We start from the raw sequence: 21983 nt of genomic DNA, 5'->3' as shown, positions 1-21983 counted from the left end.
AGCGGTCAGCCCAAACGCAAATCATTCCGGATTTGAAGCCGGCGTTACGGCACGCCTCGCTGATCTTGTATAGAAATGCCGGATTCATAACCGAAAAGTTAACTTTTCCGTGGATCTGGCAGCAAACCTCTCGCGAAAACAAATCGGAATTTGTAATGAATTCTGACGTCGAGGCACTTCCGCTTCAACCGGCCTCGTAGATAAAACATTCCGCTGAGCGCGGGTTCGTCGCTGTTGAAATCGCCTGAGGTTGCGTTTATTCTGGGAATCTAGATCTGTCTGTTCGTAGCGATAGAGACGGAGAGGAAGCTCGCAGACACGATTGCATCTGACTGGATGATGCGCACACTCTTTCGAAGAAATGGACGAGTTTTCCCATACAAACTGACGTGAGTTGAGCAGGGACGGACTATGAATATTAATTTGCATCACTTTTTTTCAGCATCTACGGGCAGGTGTTGGCTGTGTTAATCGAACCAGATAATTAGGCAATTATGAATAGCTGAACGGTTGAAGCACAAAGCAACGTGCTAGCTTGTTTAGTCTATAATTAGAATTAATTGAATTCGGTACGAATTAGATCAAACAGTGCAACGGGAGCTTGAGATTAGCAAATAATGCGCAGATTCTGAGGAAAAACTTGTATTTAAGCTTGTTTTTGTGATGTTTTGGGGAAGGTTGTTTGAGCGCGATCAACGATGAAATTGAAATTGAAGTTTCGTTTTCTCTCATTCATACTGATTTGTTGAACTCCTCAATTCAATTAACAGCATAATAATAATGGGCCAAATCAAAAAACTTAAAAATAAAAAATGCACCTGCCTAATATGTTCAAAAATCATATGAATTGATGAGTTGATTGCAATATTGTTTCTTTGTTGTTTATCGTCTTTGTTAATCCTAAAACCGATCGCCTTTGTTAGGCCAAAAACCGAATCCCAGCATTAAATCAACATTGCACTCACGATGCTCAAGTCACACTCAAAACCAGACAAAATCGTCTCTACTTTGCAAAACATCCGCCAAGTATTTCGTTTTGTTCGCACTGCTTCGAGCTGGCTTTGGTGATTTATTTCTTAGCTGAAAAGACTGATCATCAGAATTCGCAGATCGCTCAGAAAATGTGATTCTAATCGTCGCATATTTGAATAGAAATCCGTGACCCAGCTGACGTCCGCTTAATGGCCATAGGCACCTGTTGCCGTCTTGCGTATGAAGCGGCTCCTCGTCAACAATCAATCACCACTTGGGGTTGGTTTTGAGCGGTTGACGATGGCGCAAAAAGACTGCCGCTACTTGAGCCTCGAGGGTTTGCAAAAAGGTACGATGACATCTCCCCTTGGGCGAAGCTAAAACTACCCAATTTGGCCGTTGATTTTCCGTTGAGTCAATAGACCAGGAACAGCAGCAAAACAAAAACGGCCACCCCAAGAATCTGCCGGCAGTAGAGGTGAGCCTCATAAATAAGCTGAAATAACTTCCCGATCAAGCAGCGACGGGCGGTTTTTGTTGGGTGAAGTAAATCTTCGTCAAAATTGATATAATTAAGTGCGCGAAGACTGACTTGTTCCGTAGCTCCCGGCTGCGACACTTGGATGATGCGCTCCCCTAGATGAGTCTAATTAAAACTGTTTACTCATGGTGGCTTTATGCAGAAAGAATGAGCGGTTTTAAGGTGGTTTTTACGACGATCCGCAATCCGAGTCACTGCCCGGCAAGGACGCATGACTAGTGGTGTGGCGAACGGAGTTGAAGGACTATGGCTTTGGCGCGTGCTTTGGGACTTATTCTCTGTCTATTAGCTGGATGTCTTTTCGATTGACTAGGTGGTGAAATTCAATTGATGAGTCAATAGCTGGTTTGAATCTGGTTACCAAATGGTAACGTTACTTCCATTTTCAAGATCATATTGTGTATGAAAGCATGTGATGTTACATTTTAAAATTTATCTCTGTAAAAACCTTTTTTTACAATTTCATGCAAAAAGCATTCCAACATTGATGGAGTTCAAAATAAGCAAAATAGCTTACTTTTTAAGAACAATATTTTTGAAGAGGTTTGTAATTGCCTTAACAATCAATCCTTCTGACACCTAGTTTCGAGTAGGAATCTCGCAATCGAGAAGGCCAAGGCAATGCTGTAGAGCGAATAATTTGATTTTTTTTTAAGTTTTGAAAAAAAATCAAATTATTCGCTCTACAGCATTGCCTTGGCGTTCTCGATTGCAAGATTCCTACTCGGAACTAGGTGTTCGAAGGCTTGATTGTTGAGGCAATTGCAAACCTCTTTTTACACCTTAGCTTCCATCCACCCCGGGATTCGAACTGACGACCTTTGGATTGTTAGTCCAACTGCCTACCAGCGACTCCACCGAGGCAGGACCCAGGGAGACGACTCCTACACCTGGACTGAGCTAACGACCTAACCTTTTTTAGGTTAGTCCGGGACCAACATTTACTTCCCTTCCGACGGAAGGCGTGATCAGACAAATCTCGTCTCGAAAAATGCCACCGGGACCGTCTGGGATCGAACCCAGGCCGACTGGGTGAGAGGCAATCACGCTTACCCCTACACCACGGTCCCGGCTGTTTGAATAAGGGTCAAAAATTCAATCGGCAGTAAAACACTAACTTTTTTTTTTAAGTTGTCATGTTTGGCAATTCGATTGAATGTCAAAAAATATATTCTCACAAACTAATTTCCATTTGGTCGCACATTCCGTGTTAATGCAATAAGATGATTATTTTGTTTGTTTGTTTAAAAAAAATATCTAGAATTAACAGCTTGACTGCTTGTAAAAAAATCATACAACTGCAAGACAACTTTATTTTTCTAATTTTATATACTTCAAACGTACAATAAATAAAAAAAAATACCTCAGGTATTTTTTTATAAGATGTATTTTTTATCAAAGTGTTTAGACCAGTTTGAGGCAGTATGAATTGACACATAAAGTTGACATAAAAAAACATACAAAAATATTGTTTTTTTTTTATGACAAGTTACTTTTCTAAAACAAGTCATACTCATTTCCGCTCTTCAACAAAATGGCAAGGCTTTTAAGGATTTCCTTCAATATAAACTTCTCGTGTTTGTTTTACTTCAAACAACTCAATGTTTTTGAATAGTTGGAGCAAGTTTCAAATATATGTTTTCATTTTTTGAACACCTCTCAAACCCAGCTTGCAAAAAAACTATGTTTTTTATGCCACAAAGTTTTCAGGTTTATAATTGACTCCGGTAGAATTTTTTTTCATAGCATAAAAACATGATTTAAATTATACGATAAATTAACCTCATTCCACAATCATTCTTACATTTTTTTATATTTTACCAAACACTCATTGTTGCACCAGTGCTCCATATCTTTTTTTCAAATTGTAAATTCTTGAATACAAGGTATGAAACGAATTGAAATAATTCTTCTTGCTAAAAACATTTTGAAAAAATTGAGATGCCGATTCTATTTTCAACTCATTTGATCGTGGTAAACAAAAGCATAACAAATTAATTTGACTTTGGTGGTAAGGGGTTAATATGTTGTTTATGAAATGACACCAATTATTCTTTAAAAAGCTGACCTTAATTGTGCTTTATTTCCAGATTTTTCAGGAATAGATATTTGAAATTATATTAAACAATAAAATAAATTGAACAAATCATGTTGAGTTTCTTCATATACTTTTTCAGAGCATTTAAAAATGTTTCCAAAAAGTTAAGAAATTGCTCTTTTTTTGCTTTAATTTCGGGAATTCCAAGGAATTTTATAAATTTCCCAGGAAATGAGAAACATATTTTTTTTGGTAAATCCCGGAATTTTGTTTTTCCTGGAACGGGAAATTGACGTTCTAATCCCGCCTAGAGGTGGGGTTGGGTTGTAGAGGGTTAATGATACAAACTGAGAGCTTTTGAATTAATACTGAGATATTTTGAAATGATTGTTGGAGTAAAAATATTTTTTTAAGATATTGAAACCAAGCCTTTAAAAAATGAGAGGGCAAAAAATGATTTCTGAAAATTCAAATTTTGCTTTAAAAACAATCGGTTAGCTTAGCTTAGATTTGTTGACCAAAAAAACTTGATTAATCGATTGTATTACGCTTATTTTTTTTATTTTTTATCAAATAGATTACTTCGAGACTTTATGCAAATTTTGAATTTTGAGACGACAGATATAACTTGAGGGAATAAATTTTCAAGGATAAACAAATGCTTTTATTTTTGGCTACTCTGATCAAATAATGAAATTTAAAATGCAACATGCGAAAATTAGTGGACCGTCCTTGTCAATCTTCTACCGGATTTTGCCTTCCTCACTGAGGTAAGGCTATAATCCTGCTCTGAAAATGAACTTTTTATTGAAAGCTCCTAGACCCACCTTCATGTATACTAGGGTGGGTACGTTTTTCAAAAAGTTCTCGGATCAAGTTTTAGTATGGTTCCCCTTGTAGGGCATGCCCATAGGGACTTTCATGCCAAATATCAGCTCATTTGGTTGTAAACTGGCTGCGCGCATCAGGGTTAAAATTTACATGGGAATTACTATGGGAAAATTGGACTTTTTGTTCAAGCGCTCCTACAGGTCTGGGAAAATAACGCGCCAACTTCTGGTATGGTCAGGCCTATGGGGAATGGTCTGGAGAACAATTTCCCGAAGAGAGCATATGGATTCGTTGTCCCTAGACCTGGCGCATCGGCAGACAATCCGATGTCTCCGGAATCAACGGTTTTCCCTGAAAAAGCATCAAATTTTCCTTAGCATGCTATGAAAGCTTAATGAACACCGCGACGCCATACGTCAGGCAGCTACCACATGGATGAAAAATTTGCAAAAAAAATACAAATTTGCTATGCAAAGATTCAGAATTCGACTGAATAATATCAGGATTGCTCGCAATGATCATTTTCTAGTTAAAAGAAAGTTTGCAATTGAATATTCCAGCCGTTTCTCACCCACGTGGTAGCTGCCTGACGTATGGCGTCGCGGTGTTCATTAAGCTTTCATAGCATGCTAAGGAAAATTTGATGCTTTTTCAGGGAAAACCGTTGATTCCGGAGACATCGGATTGTCTGCCGATGCGCCAGGTCTAGGGACAACGAATCCATATGCTCTCTTCGGGAAAAGTGTTCTTCAGACCATTCCCCATAGGCCTGGCCATACCAGAAGTTGGCGCGTTATTTTCCCAGACCTGTAGGAGCGCTTGAACAAAAGTCCAATTTTCCCATAGTAATTCCCATGTAAACTTTAACCCTGATGCGCGCAGCCAGTTTACAATCAAATGAGCTGATATTTGGCATGAAAGTCCCTATGGGCATGCCCTACAAGGGAAACCATACTAAAACTTGATCCGAGAACTTTTTGAAAAACGTACCCACCCTAATGTATACATATCGACTCAGAATCGAAAACTGAACAAATGTCTGTGTGTGTATGTGTGTGTGTATGTGTGTGTGTATGTGTGTGTGTATGTGTGTGTGTATGTATGTATGTGACCAAAATTCTCACTGAGTTTTCTCAGCACTGGCTGAACCGATTTTGATCGAACCAGTTGCTTTCGACTTGGTTTAGGGTCCCATACATCGCTATTGAATTGTTTGAAGTTTCGATAAGTAGTTCAAAAGTTATGTATAAAAATGTGATTTCACAAATATCCGGATCTCAATTATATGCATGTAAACGATGTCCGGATCCATCATCCGACCCATCGTTGGTTAGGTAATTAAAAGGCTTTTCCAATGAGTACAAAACATTGAAGATCTGGCAACCCTGTCTCGAGTAATGAACACTTAAGTGAGATTTATGTACTTTTTTGAAGCCGGATCTCACTTAAATGTATGTAAACTGTGTCCGGATCCACAATCCGACCCATCGTTGGTTAGGCAAGTGAAAGGCCTTTCCAAAGAGTCCAAAACATTGAAGATCTGGCAACCCTGTCTCGAGTTATGACCACTTAAGTGAGATTTATGTACTTTTTTGAAGCCGGATCTCACTTAAATGTATGTAAACTATGTCCGGATCCATCATCCAACCCATCGTTGGTTAGGAAATTGAAAGGCCTTTCCAAAGAGTCCAAAACATTGAAGATCTGGCAACCCTGTCTCGAGTTATGACCACTTAAGTGAGATTTATGTACTTTTTTGAAGCCGGATCTCACTTAAATGTATGTAAACTATGTCCGGATCCATCATCCAACCCATCGTTGGTTAGGAAATTGAAAGGCCTTTCCAAAGAGTCCAAAACATTGAAGATCTGGCCACCCTGTCTCGAGTTATGACCACTTAAGTGATATCTGTGTTTTTTTCTGGATCTAAAAAAAGCTGAAATGTGTGTCCAAACCACTCATATTACCCATTTTTGGTAAAAAGTGAGGAAGGCATCAACCACATAGGTGGATTAGGTTAGTTTTTTTTTCTTATCTTGGAGAATCTTTGATATTTGGCCAAAAGGACATTTATAAAATCGTCGAAATAAATGTTCTAATGAAAATCGGCAATATCTCAGTTCCCTACAATCGAATCCAAGGACTTTTCGCATAAAAAGTATTGGCAGGACTTGAGGAATTAGCCGTGTTGTGGACGTTCTTTTTAATGAGAATTTAAAAAAAAACATGAACTAAAATCTTCTTTGTGACTACATCGCTCTGCTAAACAGAATACTTACTAGCCCTGCCGGTTCTGAATCAGTACTGAGAAACCCCCACATCAGCAAGGATCACCGGCACGCGGAAAAGCAGCCCTATGACAACCACGCGCAAGCTTCGTGAATCAAAACAAATCGTCATCTGAATAAAAGTTTCACTCTCACGCTGCTCTGAGAGAGAGCTGCGAATCACTCGCGAGATTAAGAGAAACAAGAGTCTCTAAAATCTCGCTCTCTCGTGGTAGCAGTTCTCGGAGATTTTACGGTAAGCATGTCACCGTCTCTCAAGTGGGTAGAACATTGAATGGACGGTTCAATTTGCCGGTGTTTTGCTTTGTTTGGAAAAGGCTGCTAAAAAATTGGTTATTTATTACGATACATTTTGAATAAATTCTTTTTGCAAGTATTTATGAAAGAAGTATTGCGAAAAAAGCTTCTAATAATCTTGTATTCTGTGAAGAAATTTTCGCGATCACGCTTAATCAACAAACTCGGAGCTAATCAGATCTCGCGAGAGCGTGAGTTCCGGCTAGAGCTCCAAGCATCCCCTTTGCCGTTGAGATACTTTCGAGGGGTGAGACTTCTAGCCGGCGCGCGACGAACCTTCTCGGAGCTTGTGGCCAAGAAAGAAAGCTTCCCGAAGTGAGCATCGCGCGCTTGTGCACACACGCAGATCGTCATCGTCGTCGCCGATCGGCCGCGCCGAAGGGAGAAAAACTTGATCGGCTATAAAAGGTGTTGATCTTGGCGACCCGCACTCATAGTTTGGCGATCGCTTGCCGAATTTGCTTGAGTTTGAGTATTTTAGCTGTGCTGTGCGCAGGCACAGTTCCTTAATCGCGGGTGTGCTTTTTTTTTGTGCGAATCACGCGGATATCCTGGTGTTGCGCGCGTTCGGTGGTGCAATTGCACGCGGTCGGTCTCGGTTCGATTCTGGGAAGTGACGGAAAAATCTAAAGTTTGACGCAGGATAAAACAGTGGCAGTGACATTTTTTCTTCTGTTCTGGTTAAGAACAAGTGAAAGATAATACAGTCGGAAGACGCTGAAGAGAGTCAAACTCTTTGAAAAAGTAAGCTTTTGGAAATTGTTCTACAACGGTAAAAAAAGTTGTGCTTCAAATGTGCAAGTGCAAGAGTGCAAACGATATCAAAAATGAATGCTCGAACATAAATTCTACAATTTGCCAAGAACCGTTCTAAGAGTGCTTGTGAACTGCTCAACTGGACGAACCATGTGCTCTCAGCTATTCAGGACACTTCACACAGCATAGTGTCGCCAACCGTCAAGGATCAGCCCGTCGATCAGCGCTTTACACAACCTCTTCGTCTTGTTACATGAACGCCCCCTCGGTGTGATTTGTCCTCATTTTTTTTGTGCTGTCTTCGCGCTCAGCATTCAAAGTTGATGAGTTTTGACAAAGTTTGTGGCGAAATGGGTTCCACAAACTCAGCAGTGAAATTATACATCGGTTTTATCATTTCAACGCTTAAGTTTTTATTCGCCTTTTTGTTTCAATTAGCATAAATTACGAAGCCTCCAGCTTCGACTGTTAGTTATCAATATTTTGCTGTTGTTGTTGTTGTTGTTCGCCTCAAATCCTCAAATGCGCTTATGCTGGAAATGTTGTTGACTCGCAGAGTCGAAGTTGATGGCTTGGACACGAGAAGTGATTTGATACCGTGAAGTCGTGGCTCGTGCGCTGATAGATGGCAGCAGGACCAGTGGCAGCTGGCAGCAGCAGCAACAGGCAGCAGCTTGAAGCAGATTTTGCTGGACCCACGAGGAAAAGCTGGGCCGTTGTGGTAAAATTTTGGTTGAAACGAGTCGAGCAAAGCGGTGCCAAAAAGTTTGTTAGATAATTGGGAGCATAATGAATGGAGTTGTTTTTGGTTTACTTAACTTAAATTAAGTTGATTTGCAAAATTTTAAATTCTTATTAATATTTCATTTTTTGTTTTTATCTTTGTTTCTGAACAATTTTATTTTTCTAAAAATTTTTGGTTGGAAATGTTTGTTTTTAAATGTTAAAAACAAAATTCATCTCAATAGAAATAAACAGTTTCTGTTTTTGTATTGAATAACACGGAAAATATTTTACATTCATGTTGTTTCATCATGATGAACTACACACTTTTTAACTAACACATTCTCGAAAATGTTTAAATTTATTTTCATTATCTAGTTGCTTCTTGTTGTAAATATACCTCTGATCTTATTTTATGTATAAAATAGTGAGTTATTTTATATTTTTTTAAATGTTTGTATGTTATGTTAATAATGTGGAAAACATGTTTGCAATATTTTCACAGGAAAAAATTGGTTGTTTTCTAATTTATTTTCTAAAGTTTTTGTCACTTTCTTTAATTTTTCAAAACATTGAAAAATATCAACAATGACCTTATTCTTAAAAAAAACTTTTAAATTTATCAATTTATATTTCGAAGTTTATAAATTTTTTTGTTTTCATGTCTATGTTTTTTGTAATAAATTTTTATGCTTAAAATAATTAAGATATTGATGTGTATTTTCCCAAAAAAAAAAGTTTTCAAAGATTTGGAACAATTAAAAAATATGACAAAAGTTTTTGAAATCTTAAAATTCCCATAGGATCCTTTGCACTACTTGACAATGAAAAAGTTTTTTATTTCTCATATTGAAAACTTTCAAAGATTTCTTGAAATTGTTGGTACCAAGTATGGGACAAATTCATACTATAAAATTTTAAATATATTTTATTTAATTTTTTGTTTTATTGAAACCACATGTCAAGATCAAATACGATGATATGGTATTGTATTTCAAGATATTTTTACACAATGTTGTTAAATCATTGACAATAACATAATACACAAAAGTTTTAGAATTTTGATTGGCTTGGTTTTAACTTAGACAAAATTGTTAGTACTTATTTTATTTCAATTATTTTGTAAAGTTTCTAATCTAATCTAATCTAATCTAATCGAACACAAGCGCAGCCAGTCCGAAGAAAGCATCCGGGAAGAACTTATGGTTAGATTACGCCTCAAGTTCCTTCTTGCCATTATTAATGATTGCAGTACTTTCGAGAACCCCCGAAGTGTATTACACTCATTAAAGCGGCCCGGCCTACTGCGTTGCATTAACCGCATGAGACAGATTCTATGAACGGATCCCACATTTCATAGAACCAACAGGGGAAGAAGAAGAAGATGGGGACATACCGTACCAACCGGTTCGAGTTATTTATAGATTATAATGGTGTGTGGTGTGTAGGGAATCGTTGGGGAAGGGATTGTTGTATTATATAGTAAATGACCTTGTGACATTATTTCACCACTACGGATTAATTCACTCAAGGAGTATTAATCCCTTGGTGGCCGCATGTCTAGAGCATCCGACATCCAATCCCACCTGATTCTATGCGTTTTTGTTCATATTCAAAGTTCAATTAAAGTCGAAAAGTTTCAAGGAGACGGTCGGGAATCGAACCCTGAACCTTCCGCTTATGAGGCAGGAGCCGTAGCCATTAAGCCACAGGCCGGTCTTCAATTATTTTGTAAAGTTTCAAAAATTAAAAAAAAGTTATAAAATCTGAGCATTTTTTTTTAATTTCGCAAAAAAAGAATAATTTCTATATTGTTGGGATCTTTTTTATATAATTTAAAATATCCATTCGATACTTTGAAAATAAAAATGAATAAAATTACAATACCATTGATTTGCTTCTGATGGTATCACCTGGCTGTCTTAAATCGCAGCAATTAATCAGCGCAGTTAAAATTAACAAAAAATCAGAAAACTTACTTTTGCACAGCCATAAAATGAATATCAACTGACATTATTGCGCTATAAAAGTGATTCAATCTGCCGACAACTTGCTTCGTGGACCACTTTTTGTCCTCCTTTCTTCGAAATCTGTACAGATCACCACTTTTGGGTTTACCTCAAGGGCAACAACCCTCAAATGAGATCAACCCGGTGAAGTCCCAAAATCAACTGCCCACAATTTTGACACTTATTTGGCCAACTGAAAAGGGCAAAACAACCACGCATCTTCAGCGCGAATTGTACATAATCTCTTCTCGGCGCGTCGAAACTAATTAAACCGCTTCTCACGACTCGTGACGACACCTGGTCCTGGGTCACATCTATTTTCGCTTTTTATTACGATTTGTGTGCGCGACCTAATGCCACCACCACCACCGTTGGGCAATTCTGTGTCGGAGGTACAAATCGTCAAAAGGCGGATGATCTCGGTACACCTTTCTGCTTAGGTGCACTGAAAAAAAAAAAGATTTTTTGTACAGATTTGCACCACCTTTATTTTGGTAAATTTATTTTTTCCCGTGTACTTGGGGTCCCAACTAAGATCATCTGCAACACAAATTTTGTGTCGTCGCCGCCGACAAGAGATTTGCTCCATTGCATCTTTATGGTTTCATCTTTTGACCTCTCAGACACTTTTCATCTGCTCCAGTCATTTGCGGAGATGAGAACATTTAGCACGCAGCTGATGTCGTTTGGGCCCTCGTTTAAGCAGGGGTGTCTCGAGATATTGATGGGACTGCCATTTGGCACAAATAATGTGAAACTGTCAGCCGAGGGGGTTGCTCAACCTGAATGCGAAGAGCTGCTTCTTTGGAATTCAAATTTTGAACTGGCACTCCAAGTAGAATAGGAGAATCTCATTACCAAAAATCTCAACCCATTTAAGTTTTTTTTGTGATCAACCGTGCATCTCCATCGCTTAAGCATACAAGGTTTTCAAGCGACAACTTTGTATTATTCACGTAAAACTACAAGCTCATGTCTCACGAGGCTTGCCTCGGCTGGTCAACGGGGAACAAAAGGTTTAACCTTTCGCTCAATGTGCCCAGACCTTGCTTAGACCCCTGAACAGGCTTTGTACACGACAACGCAGCATCACCTACATGATCAACAACAACGACCTCGCACATGAATGGTCGATTGATGAAAATGATCCGCCGAAGAAACGTCCCTCCCCGAACCCCCTTTTAAATTACAACAAATCAATCAACTATTTACGCGCTTACGTAAATTGGTACCCTAATACCGACTCCGAGAGCTCCGCTCCGGTTCGAATCTCGCCCGAGGGATAAAAAATTAAAACAAATGCAATCAATCACGGGTGCGCGCGCTCGCGGGTTTTGGAGCGAATTACGAAAGTTTCGGTTTTTGGTGGCTTCGCTGTACTCCTGCAGAGGGGGACCTACTTGGGCCGCGTTAATTGGGGATCTATTCACAAGTCATTAAACAATTAGGTGTCAACTAATGAGGCTGGGGAGGCCGGGGATTGAGTCAGCTGACCAAATTCGGGTGGCCGGGGAGGCTACTGTCCCCCCGGGACAGACACGTTCCGTGGTGGGATGAAAAGAGGTTCAATAAATCTTATCTGATCGAACATGATACCTTCGAGCGCATGCGGCCACTGTTGGATGTTGTTGGATTAGCGACGAATATGGGAGGAATGGGCGCTTGTGTTTAGTAACTTGGAGGGTGAAGAAGGCAGAGTTGGTAGCGTTGCTCCACATTGTACTGTTGTTTTACAAATAAACCTCCTGAAAATCATAATTTGGCACCCACATGGATCCCAGTCCTGAAGTTTCACCAGATTTTTTTGAGCTGGCACTACTCGTAAACGCCCTCTCAACCTATGTAGCTATACCCTCCCCTAAACATAATAGTGTCGACCGTAACTAATGGTTGTTTTTGGCCACGAGCACGACTCCCCCAGTGCAAAAGTTTGAATTAAGAGACAAGGCGTAATAATTAGACGGCTTGAAGCGTTTTTGTTGTCACACACTCTTGGAGCGGCTCAAAACGATGATCACGTGTGTGCGAGCACGTTGTGGGTCCAGACCTCGGGACCCCGAACAAGACCCTAGGTGCCCCAAGGCTAAGCCCGAGAGGGAGGGCCATTTTATGAAGTTATAAACGTGTGTATTTTTGTGAGATTTGAGGCGTGCGATATGCTTTTATCGAGTGAGGGGACCCCAACGCTGCCTGTAGGTTCCTTATGGGACCCGTAAGCGAAATGGTGATTGACAGGCCGTGAAATGTGGCAATTTAGCGAGTGACAGGCGTTAAACTGTCGTCCACCGTCGAAAGTACCCTTCTGGTGGTTTGTGGAAGGAATGCATATCCCACCAAATGAATGCATCAAATTTTCTGACAGTCCCCACCGTCCCGTGGGGGTGCAAAGACAGTGCGAGCAGCGATCCAATTATGAGTTGTTATTCAAGGCACACGACGCGATCGAATAAATCATGATTTGGGCAGTGCAGTGTGTGTTGAAAAATTTGTTTGGACAACCTGTGGAATGATTTGTTAGCTTTAATTATAAAACTGTCACGCTGATTGGCAGCTGGGTTAAGGCGGGAACGTGTGAACTTTGGCGATCTAATTAAAGAGACATCCGGCATTCGATAGGCCTATCACTCCGATATAAATTTGTGATTCGTTGCTCAACAACTTTTCTAAAAAAAGATCAGTAGATGGTGGCAACTAAAAGATTGATAATATTAAACTTGAATTTAGGTATTCAGGTCAACTTTAACCTGGCTTTGGTCATTTCGGCTTTATTACCTTCCAGGTTACAGTCAGGTTTATATAACAATCAAAATAATTATTCTATGAGATTTTTTCACAATTTACATGTTATGAGACAATTTGTCCAAATTTATTATTAAATTCATCACAATTCACAATAAAAAACTAATCAGAAGAAATTGAAAAAGTTTTTATCTGAGGATCGTCCAATTTCTCGATATAAATTTTGGAATTTTGAATCATGTTTTATTGTTCATTAATTTTTGTTTGCTAGAGTCTTGATTTTATAATTTTGTTCTTATTTACATAAAAAATTAGATCAACAATTGCTGAAATATTAACATTCTCAAATTTGACGTTTCTTCGAAAATTCTGAGAAGCTAGATTTCTAGCAAACAATATTTGTATATCCTTTAACATAATTTCTAAATAAACCTTTATCAACATCGAGAAACAATCGAGAATGAGGAAAATCAGTAAACAGAACGAAGCAAAATTAGTACTTGGCCAATAATATATTTTTTCTGATACCCAGATATAAAATTGGGAGACAATTATGGCAATGTCCAGTTAACAAAAACAAACGAATTTCAAACTTGCTTCATAGCTCCACTTCTCAAACAAAAATATATTGGCAAGAAAAATCAATATTGAAAAATGAAATGTTTTTTATTGAGTAAATGAAATTCAAGGGACCACCAAGGAGGAAGACATAGAGTTAAGAGGAACTTCGAGAGAAAGAATCGATATATAAAGAAAAATTGAGATAGCGAAGATCGATAACCAAAGAGTCGGATGTATGAACTCTTTTGCTAACTTGATTAGTTGTCAACAAATTCAACCTTCTATACTAAATTTCAATTCAGTTAAAATGAAAACAAGAAATTTTCCTTTATGTTTTCTTGATCCCCCTTCCAACTCAACTGTCACATTTCACATTGTTCATGCATTCCGCTGAAAACAGCCCATCACTCAGGTGCGCGTCCTAGATAACTTCAGGCAGCAGCGGCAGCGCAGCGCTATTCGACTGCGCGATCAAAACATTGTGACCGATCGTCACAACAATGGCCGCAATCGGCCACATTGTGACCCGCGAAAAGGCCAAAGTCCGCTCAAAACATTTCACCACGCTCCTAGCGCAAGCACAGGCCAGCAGAGAACCTGTCCCACTGAACCCAATCGATTCATCATGTGACCACCAACCCCCGAACCTGCTACGTTGAGGGGCCGTCCAGAGATGCTCACCCCGTCCGTCTGTCACTTTTGTACGATTGTCATCGATGTGGTAATCTGGCTAAACTGTTGACGGTATCAAATCGATCAACGCCCATTGACCCGTACACCGGGGTCCGTACATAGACCCTAGGACCTGACGCGCAATGGGACTTTGGGCGTTTTGCCTGTACGCCCTGTGCCGTGGTCGAAATAAATTACCTCCCATCGGGGGTTCATTAACATGATCATGACAATGTTTTGCCGAACGCGCGGCGCGTACATTGACATTCCTCTCGTGTGCACTGGGGATTATATAATCTGGTTTTGGGGTTGTGCGGTTTTTCACCGCAGGATACCACTGGCTGGAAGGAATGAGTTGGAAAAAATGGGTAAGCAGGTCGATTTTTACCTGTCCTTGTTGTACAAAAATGTGGTTTTGAAGTTGATCATTGCTCAGGCTTTTTTTCGGTAATCGATGTCGATACATCATACCCGGGGTCTTGCTTCAGCGCAGGTATATTTTACAATCTTAAGTTTATTCAATCGATGACCCACAGCTGAAGTGAAAAATCACTTTTTCCTGCGGTTGATCCAGATTTCAAAATGCTACCTTCTGAATTATTAGTTATCGTTAAAAGTAGATAAAACCTACTAATTTTGCTCACCCGACCTGCTAGACCACCTCGACGAAACTGGGTCCCAGCCTGTGCACTCAAATTAAAGGTTTCCAGTCCATTTCGCAGCGATCGACCCCCATCAAGTCACCACCAACGAACGCTATCTCCAACGGTGACCCTCTTGAACAGGAAACGAGAACGCTACTGGACACACCTCGATCGTGAGTCCTCGCCGATTGCACCACTTCCTGGCCCCCTGTCCGACCGAAGATTGATGCGCTCTCGATCGCGATGATATTTCGCCGGTTTCGATCTACAGAGCTAGTTTCGATTTCGGGGATCCTCCAATCTTCAGCGGCTCCTCAACGTGGCCGCGCGTCCACTTCGGCCAGTGACCCTGAACTTCAAACGATTTGTGTTTGTCGAAAACGTGTTTTTCCCTTTAGTTGTATATCATCGACCGGTCCGCGGGCCTAACGCACCACCCATATGACAACGCTCTTCATTGTCATCCTGGTTGGAGGTAGCCACGCAGATCATCTCTTGACGCAGCAGCTGTTTGGGAGGCACTCGACGGTTCGGAAGAAAGATTCAGGGGCAAGTGATACGTGACGTGCGTGCTGTTTTATGATGAGGGGGCTCATAAAAAGGAACCAAATCCGAGGGCCTTGGACAAGGGCGCCCGCCAACGGTTTGATTTGTTGTTTTATTGGTGTGTTTTGTTAGGGCTGAAAGGGTGCCTTGATGAGAGCGTTTAGTGCCGTTGTCACACAAGGTTGATCACAGGTTCTGAGCAATCAAGTTCGATATCGTATGCACAAATTTAATCTTGAGTAGCGTTTTGTTAAACAATGTGTGAACTAACGAGTTTTGTTTTTGTTTGCAGATGAACCTCCGAACGAGGGCCTTTGTAGGCCTGCTCTGTATAGGGCTAGCGCAGGCCCAGCTCAACTACCGGCCCGAGTTCATTTCGGCCGGACAGGGCTTCCGAGCTGCGGCTTCATACCAACAGAGTAAATCAGTTTTCAAACGTCAGGCTCAGGGTGGTGGGGATCCTACCGATGTAATACCGCATGACCAGAAGAAGCAAACCACCTTCTGGTGGGTTGCTCCGGATTCTCCTTTCAAAGCTACTAAAATTGGTGGCGGTGTACAGGAACCGCCGGCAGCTGGCGAACAAAGCGAGGAGCGGCAGCGGCCGTAGGAGCTGCTGGAGGAGCAGCTGGTGGACCGCCAGCCGGTCAGGCAGGAGCCTTTGAGCTACGCGTACGGCCCAGTCAAGCTTCCAAGCGAGTTCCACGAGAACGTCGGAGCTGCTGGAGCAGCTGGAACGGCTGGAACTGCAGGACAAACTGGACAAGTTGCTGGTCGAACGTTTGGTGCAACTGCTACCCGAACAACGGCAACTCAAACTGGCGTTGGAGGTATCGGAGCTGGAGCTATTGGAGCAGGAACTATCACCGGATCGGGAGGATCAACAATATCTAGAACATCGACCGCTACTACCAGAACGTTTGGTACATCCGGTGCCGGAGCTGCCGGACAGTTTGGACAGACCACCAACACCGCTGCTACTGGACAGTTCGGTCAGAACACCAACACCGCAACGACCGGTACCACCGGACAAACGATTGCCGGCGCAACCAGAACGAATACGTTCACATCTACGAATAGGGTCACGTCAGGCTTTGGAGCACCACCGAATCAGCCCGGCCGAACCGGAGGCGTATCGACCACAAGCGCCGTCACAAGAACCGCCACAACTACGTCCACAGGCGTTGCTCCCATTCCCGCGCCACCTGTACCCGTCACCAATACTAATACCAATACCGTTTCAACTGTTTCTAGAAATACTAATACCGCTGTAACAACTACTACCAATACGCAACAGCAACAGCCGCCTCCTTCCGGCGTTGTTACTACTAACACTTTCGGCCAAACTACTGCTACCGCCACCGGTACACGAACCGGTCAGACGCCTCCTAGACAGCCAAGTAATTTCTGCTTTCCGCTTTACTATTCTTTAAACTCTTTCTAGCTTTCCTAACGTTGCCTGACAGGGTCTAACCTCAATTTCTCTCAATTTACAATTCCAACAAATTCCACAATTTTCCAATAAACACACAATAGGTTCCCCAGGCCTCGGTAATACCGTCACCACGACCCAGGAACGCGTTGGCTCAGGCCTTACCACCACATCGTTAACGAGCGGAGTGCGCGTGCAGCCGTTCCTGAAGAAGACCACCGTAACGTCGCACGGGTACGACTACCCGGTGCCGCAGCTCATTCCGTGCTACGAACCGAACAAGGTTTGCACACCAAACGCCTTCTGCGTGGACGGATTCGTCGAGGAGAGCCAGCTGAACCAGTTCAACACCAACAATCAGGTAAGTGCGCGACCATAAATCACTGACCTACCCTGAAGCATGCACTGGAAGAAATGAACCGATTCGAATTTGTTCATCAGACTAGACACGTTAGGAAGCGACTCCAACGGTGACTTTTATGGATGCCTTGATTAATGCGTTCCAGCCGGATTACCGACCGTGTAAATTAGCTAAACAGACTGGTTTGACATTCGAGTGACGCCGAGACAAATGTGTTTCATGCGATGAACGTGACGTGGGTGTACGGCAAAAGGTTTCAGTACGACCTTTCCAAATTGCACCGAATTTGACTACCGTTTGCCCAAACGGTCATGATAATCTGCGATGTCCTCATGAGGCTAATCGCGTTTGGGTTGTTCCGCCCCGGCGGAAACACCTTTCTTGCCGACCGTATTTGGCACGGTCAAACAACTTCGTCGTCGTCGGTTTACCCTCAGGGGTGATGAGGTGTGTGTGGATCAGATATCTGACCAACAAACCGCTCCGTCTGTCTACGCAGACTTGGTCGGATCGCGGCCGGTACAGGTGCCACGGGCGACGGAGAGAGTTCATCGGGCCACGGCAAGACACTGCATGATGTTGACAGTTTATTAAACACTATAACTGCGCGATCGACACCTCGAGGACGACGTCCTACATGGGTGTATGTGTGTGTTTGGGTGAAACGAGTCGGCATTGGATGCGACGGTAGAGATAGCGTAATGTTTTGGTAGTTAGGCGCAGAAATATCTTGAAGAATTTTTAGAGAATCGGAAACCCGAAAAAACATATATTTAGAATCTTCAAGAGAGCTCTTGTTATCAGAAGTCAACAAGGCAAATGAAAGATCTCTCTGTTGATCGAGTTGAGACTATAAAGGAATTCTAATCTTGATCGTCCCAATGAAGATGTCACTGTTCAAAGTTCTTCAGCAAATTGATTACATCGCAGATCTATCAGTACAAATCGCAACAAGCAATCTGACGATCTCTAGAACCTCTCCAACGCACGAACCCCGTCACATACATTAACCTATAACGATCTGTGCGGCAAGGTTTGGCCAGCTAATCAGCAGGGGTAGCCACTTGTCATGGCAGGGGGCGCCTCGGCCAATTTGCTGGAGAACACCCGCGCGATAAGAAGCGGGTCATCTGCTCCAAAGGTTAACCGCGCAAGAGGCGGGAGGGGAGATGCCATTTTAAATCGCAGCTTAAATCACTTGTTGAGCTGGTGAAGTCTTGCGTGTTGCATCGCGGTGGGGTTCTGGCGACCCGAAGATACAAATATCATCTCCGCGAGCATTTGCATTTCTTGCCTGACGAGGGGCTTGCATGTGCGCTATCAGATTCTGTTTCGTTTAAAATAGCGATTGTATCAGCTGTTCGGTGTGGGCTACCATTGAAGAAGCCGATTTGCTACCGTCACCTCACTTAGCACGCCGGCTAAGCATGAGTTGGCGCAGTTTGGCGCTTCTTAACTGTGAGAGACCCACAGCCAAGCAGCTGCTTGCGTATTCATACCATGCATGCTCAATTTATACGCGTACTTATGTTAAATAATTGTTAAAAATGTTTGCTTAATGAAGATGGTGGCAGGAGCGGCTAGTGGAAGGAGGGAGGAATTTGTGTATAATAAATAAAACAGCAATCGGACATGCTACTAGTTGCAGAAGTAAACTCAGGTTAATAAAGTAAATCCAATTTTTAAAAATATTTTATTTAGATGGCAGAGTTTCTTGAAAGTTAAAAAGAGTAACAAAATGCTTGAATTAAAATAATAATTTTTGACCAAATTAGTTAAAAATAATCTTATTGTAATTTATTTTTCATTAAGCTATTTTTATTCTTAATTCAACTGAGTGTAACGAGCAAAGAAGATTGAGATACTTCACAAAATTGAGGAACGACCATCACGGAATTTGGATTATTTTATGCCCCCGAGGGTCATACGGCGACATGATGCAGCATTTGCCAGAAGGGCAGCCCAAAAATTACGCTGAAACCTAGACCTTTTGGCGTAAAATTTTCGTTGATTTACAATTAAGGAATGCGTAGCTCGAAGTCTGAATGACGGAAGTCTGCTCGGATCGCAGATGGAAAACCTTCGTTTGCTGGTTTTGGTAGTGTAATTACTGATTGCCTGTAATTGAGGCAATCATTGATTTAATTGTGGCGACAGCTACAATAAACGTTAATTTTTATAATTGGCCTTTTGGTGCCATAATCAAATATTTATTGATATTTTACATTCTTTTGATTGTTCTTGAACTTTATGGAAAAATTACTTAATTTCAAATCTGATTTTCAAAATTACGAAATGTTTTGAACATCATTATAGTTATGCTGCTATCAAAATTTGGCAAAATATGAATTAATTCATTGACATCTTGAAAAAAATCCCAAACTCTTACGTTTTATACCGATATGTCGTCAACTTACTTAAATTTAATAAAATGATTAAAATTTTATAAATATTTTTTTAATTGACTATCTGAAGAAATCTCTATGTTTTGCGAAATGTCCATACAAAAGTGTTTGTATCTTGAGAATAAATTTTCTGATTGATTTAGTGTGTGTTCTGCACAACAGACTCTCAAATAAACACTGTAAGACGAAAATTTTATCAATTTAGTTCAAAGTTGTAAAAGCATACCCTCGAGAATTTTTTTACAGTTCTGCAAAAAATGCTCGACGGTGGGTGCGCCATTGTGCTTCAATACCTTTAAATAAATCTTTGAAAGTGTCAAACAAACATAATTTGGGATTGAATAAATTACCTGACCCATAAGAAAATTATGAAAATTAGTAAAAAACTAAACATATACAATATGTTTAAAAAGGTAGATGATCACTTACCAAGAGAACTTTTAAATTAATTGTTATTTAAAAAACCAGGAATAAAAATCGTATCTAAAATGTAGAAGGTTAATCTAGCATTTTTTTACAAGAAACCAGTTTTTCTAACCACTTGACTCACCCCAAAACTTCCCACTAAAAATGCTCACGTCACCTCACCCCAACTAGTCCTCAATCAGGCCCGATCAGCGTCAGAGTCGTAGCTCTTTTCCAATGTCCTCTTGGGGTGATTTATTTTTCAAGAACAAACTTTACATTCATCAACGGTTATGGCGCGCGCGAAAGAATAAAATTTCCATACTAACAACGTGGATCGTAACGTCATCCTCCACTCTCCCAGGTGGGGAATGCCGATTACCACTAGCCAAACGCCAAAAAATATCGAAAACAAACTGATCTGGCCAAGAATAGCTTCTGCCAAAGGAAATCGCGATTAGTGTGAAGAAGATAATATTGATTGTGAATAAATTACCGGAAATTTGCGTTTTACGTGCTTATCTTAGCCTGGGGATCGAAAGTTTTTTGCGAGGTTTTGCCAAATCTCGAACACATCAAACTGGGCACTTTAACCGTGGTAGTAAGGAACTGGTTTGGATTTCACTTTTCGTTGGTTGATTGAAATTCAGCCCGAGCATCCTTCGGCGACATTGAAAACTTCCTCACACGGAGTCCATCCTTCGTCGACCGCGCCGGAACGTGCAGATATCGCGCAGAGGAGGATGGTCTGCGGGAACTCTTTTATGACCTACATTTGTTATTCATCGGACACCGCATAGCTATCAGCTGAACCGGACCGACTGTTCTGTAGACTGAGATCCCTTGGGAAGGAAATGAAAAGTATCACTTGAAATTTATTTACTTTCACTTCCTTTCTACAAGTTCCTCCCCGTAGACCATGACTCGGACTCGCGCAAAATCTAGGAGCATTATTTTGCGATAAATTTCCAGGGCGTTGGTGTTTTATTTACAACCTTTTCCATTAATTTCCCTTCTTTTCCATCCCCGAACAGAACTGCAACTCGGCCGAGGAGCAGTGCTGCAAGATTCGCCCGAACCCACCGCCGACCCAGTGCCCAGATGACAGCTACGTGTGCGTTTCGCCCAGCTTATGCAACAACGGTTTACTGAACTTTGATGCGCAGAACGCGATCTCGGCCCAGCAACCGGTAAGTTTTCTTTTACTTTATTTTTCTATCTTTCTTTCTTTCTTTATCTTTCTCTCGTGGACCACGCTTGTCGTTGGTTGTTTTTGTGGTCAAGCGATTGGCTCTAGAGAGCTGTTATTATTTTCTTCTTGCGCGTACTTGCAGTGTACTTCCTTCCTTCTTTGGAGGTTAGGGTGGTTATTTGACCTATTTTTAATTTAAAGTTAGGCCGTTGAAAATATTTTTCAATATTTATGCCCCAACTTCAAACCTGCCTGAAAATCAGGAGGTTTTTTTTTAAACTTCAAAATTGCAATGGAAATAGAAGTGTAATCAACTGAGATCCGTTTAACATGCATTTTCCTGCGTTGATAATCATATTTAGAATGTTTGGACTAGTTTAAAGATATGTTTTTTTTTTATGATAATTTGTTTCTTTGATTATTTTTGTCCAACTTAGCCATTTGGCATGATTTGTTTCTTCTACTAATTTTTATTAGAATTGGCAGATAGTCTTACAAAAGTGCTATGAAAATATTCCAATTTCTGTATCTAGAGCAGCAGTGTTGTGAATGGGCTCGTTCAAAAATTGCG

General features: G+C 41.0%; 1 pseudogene; it reads left to right on the top strand.

Annotated features, from left to right (window-relative positions):
- Positions 1-7387: 7387 nt before the first annotated feature.
- LOC6033094 overlaps positions 7388-21983 on the top strand; it is a 35362-nt pseudogene continuing 20766 nt past the window's right edge.

Source organism: Culex quinquefasciatus, chromosome 2 (assembly GCF_015732765.1).
Source record: "Culex quinquefasciatus strain JHB chromosome 2, VPISU_Cqui_1.0_pri_paternal, whole genome shotgun sequence".
NCBI lineage: Eukaryota > Metazoa > Arthropoda > Insecta > Diptera > Culicidae > Culex > Culex quinquefasciatus.
Note: the sequence above shows the minus strand (reverse complement) of the source record. Positions and strands in the feature narration are given on the sequence as shown.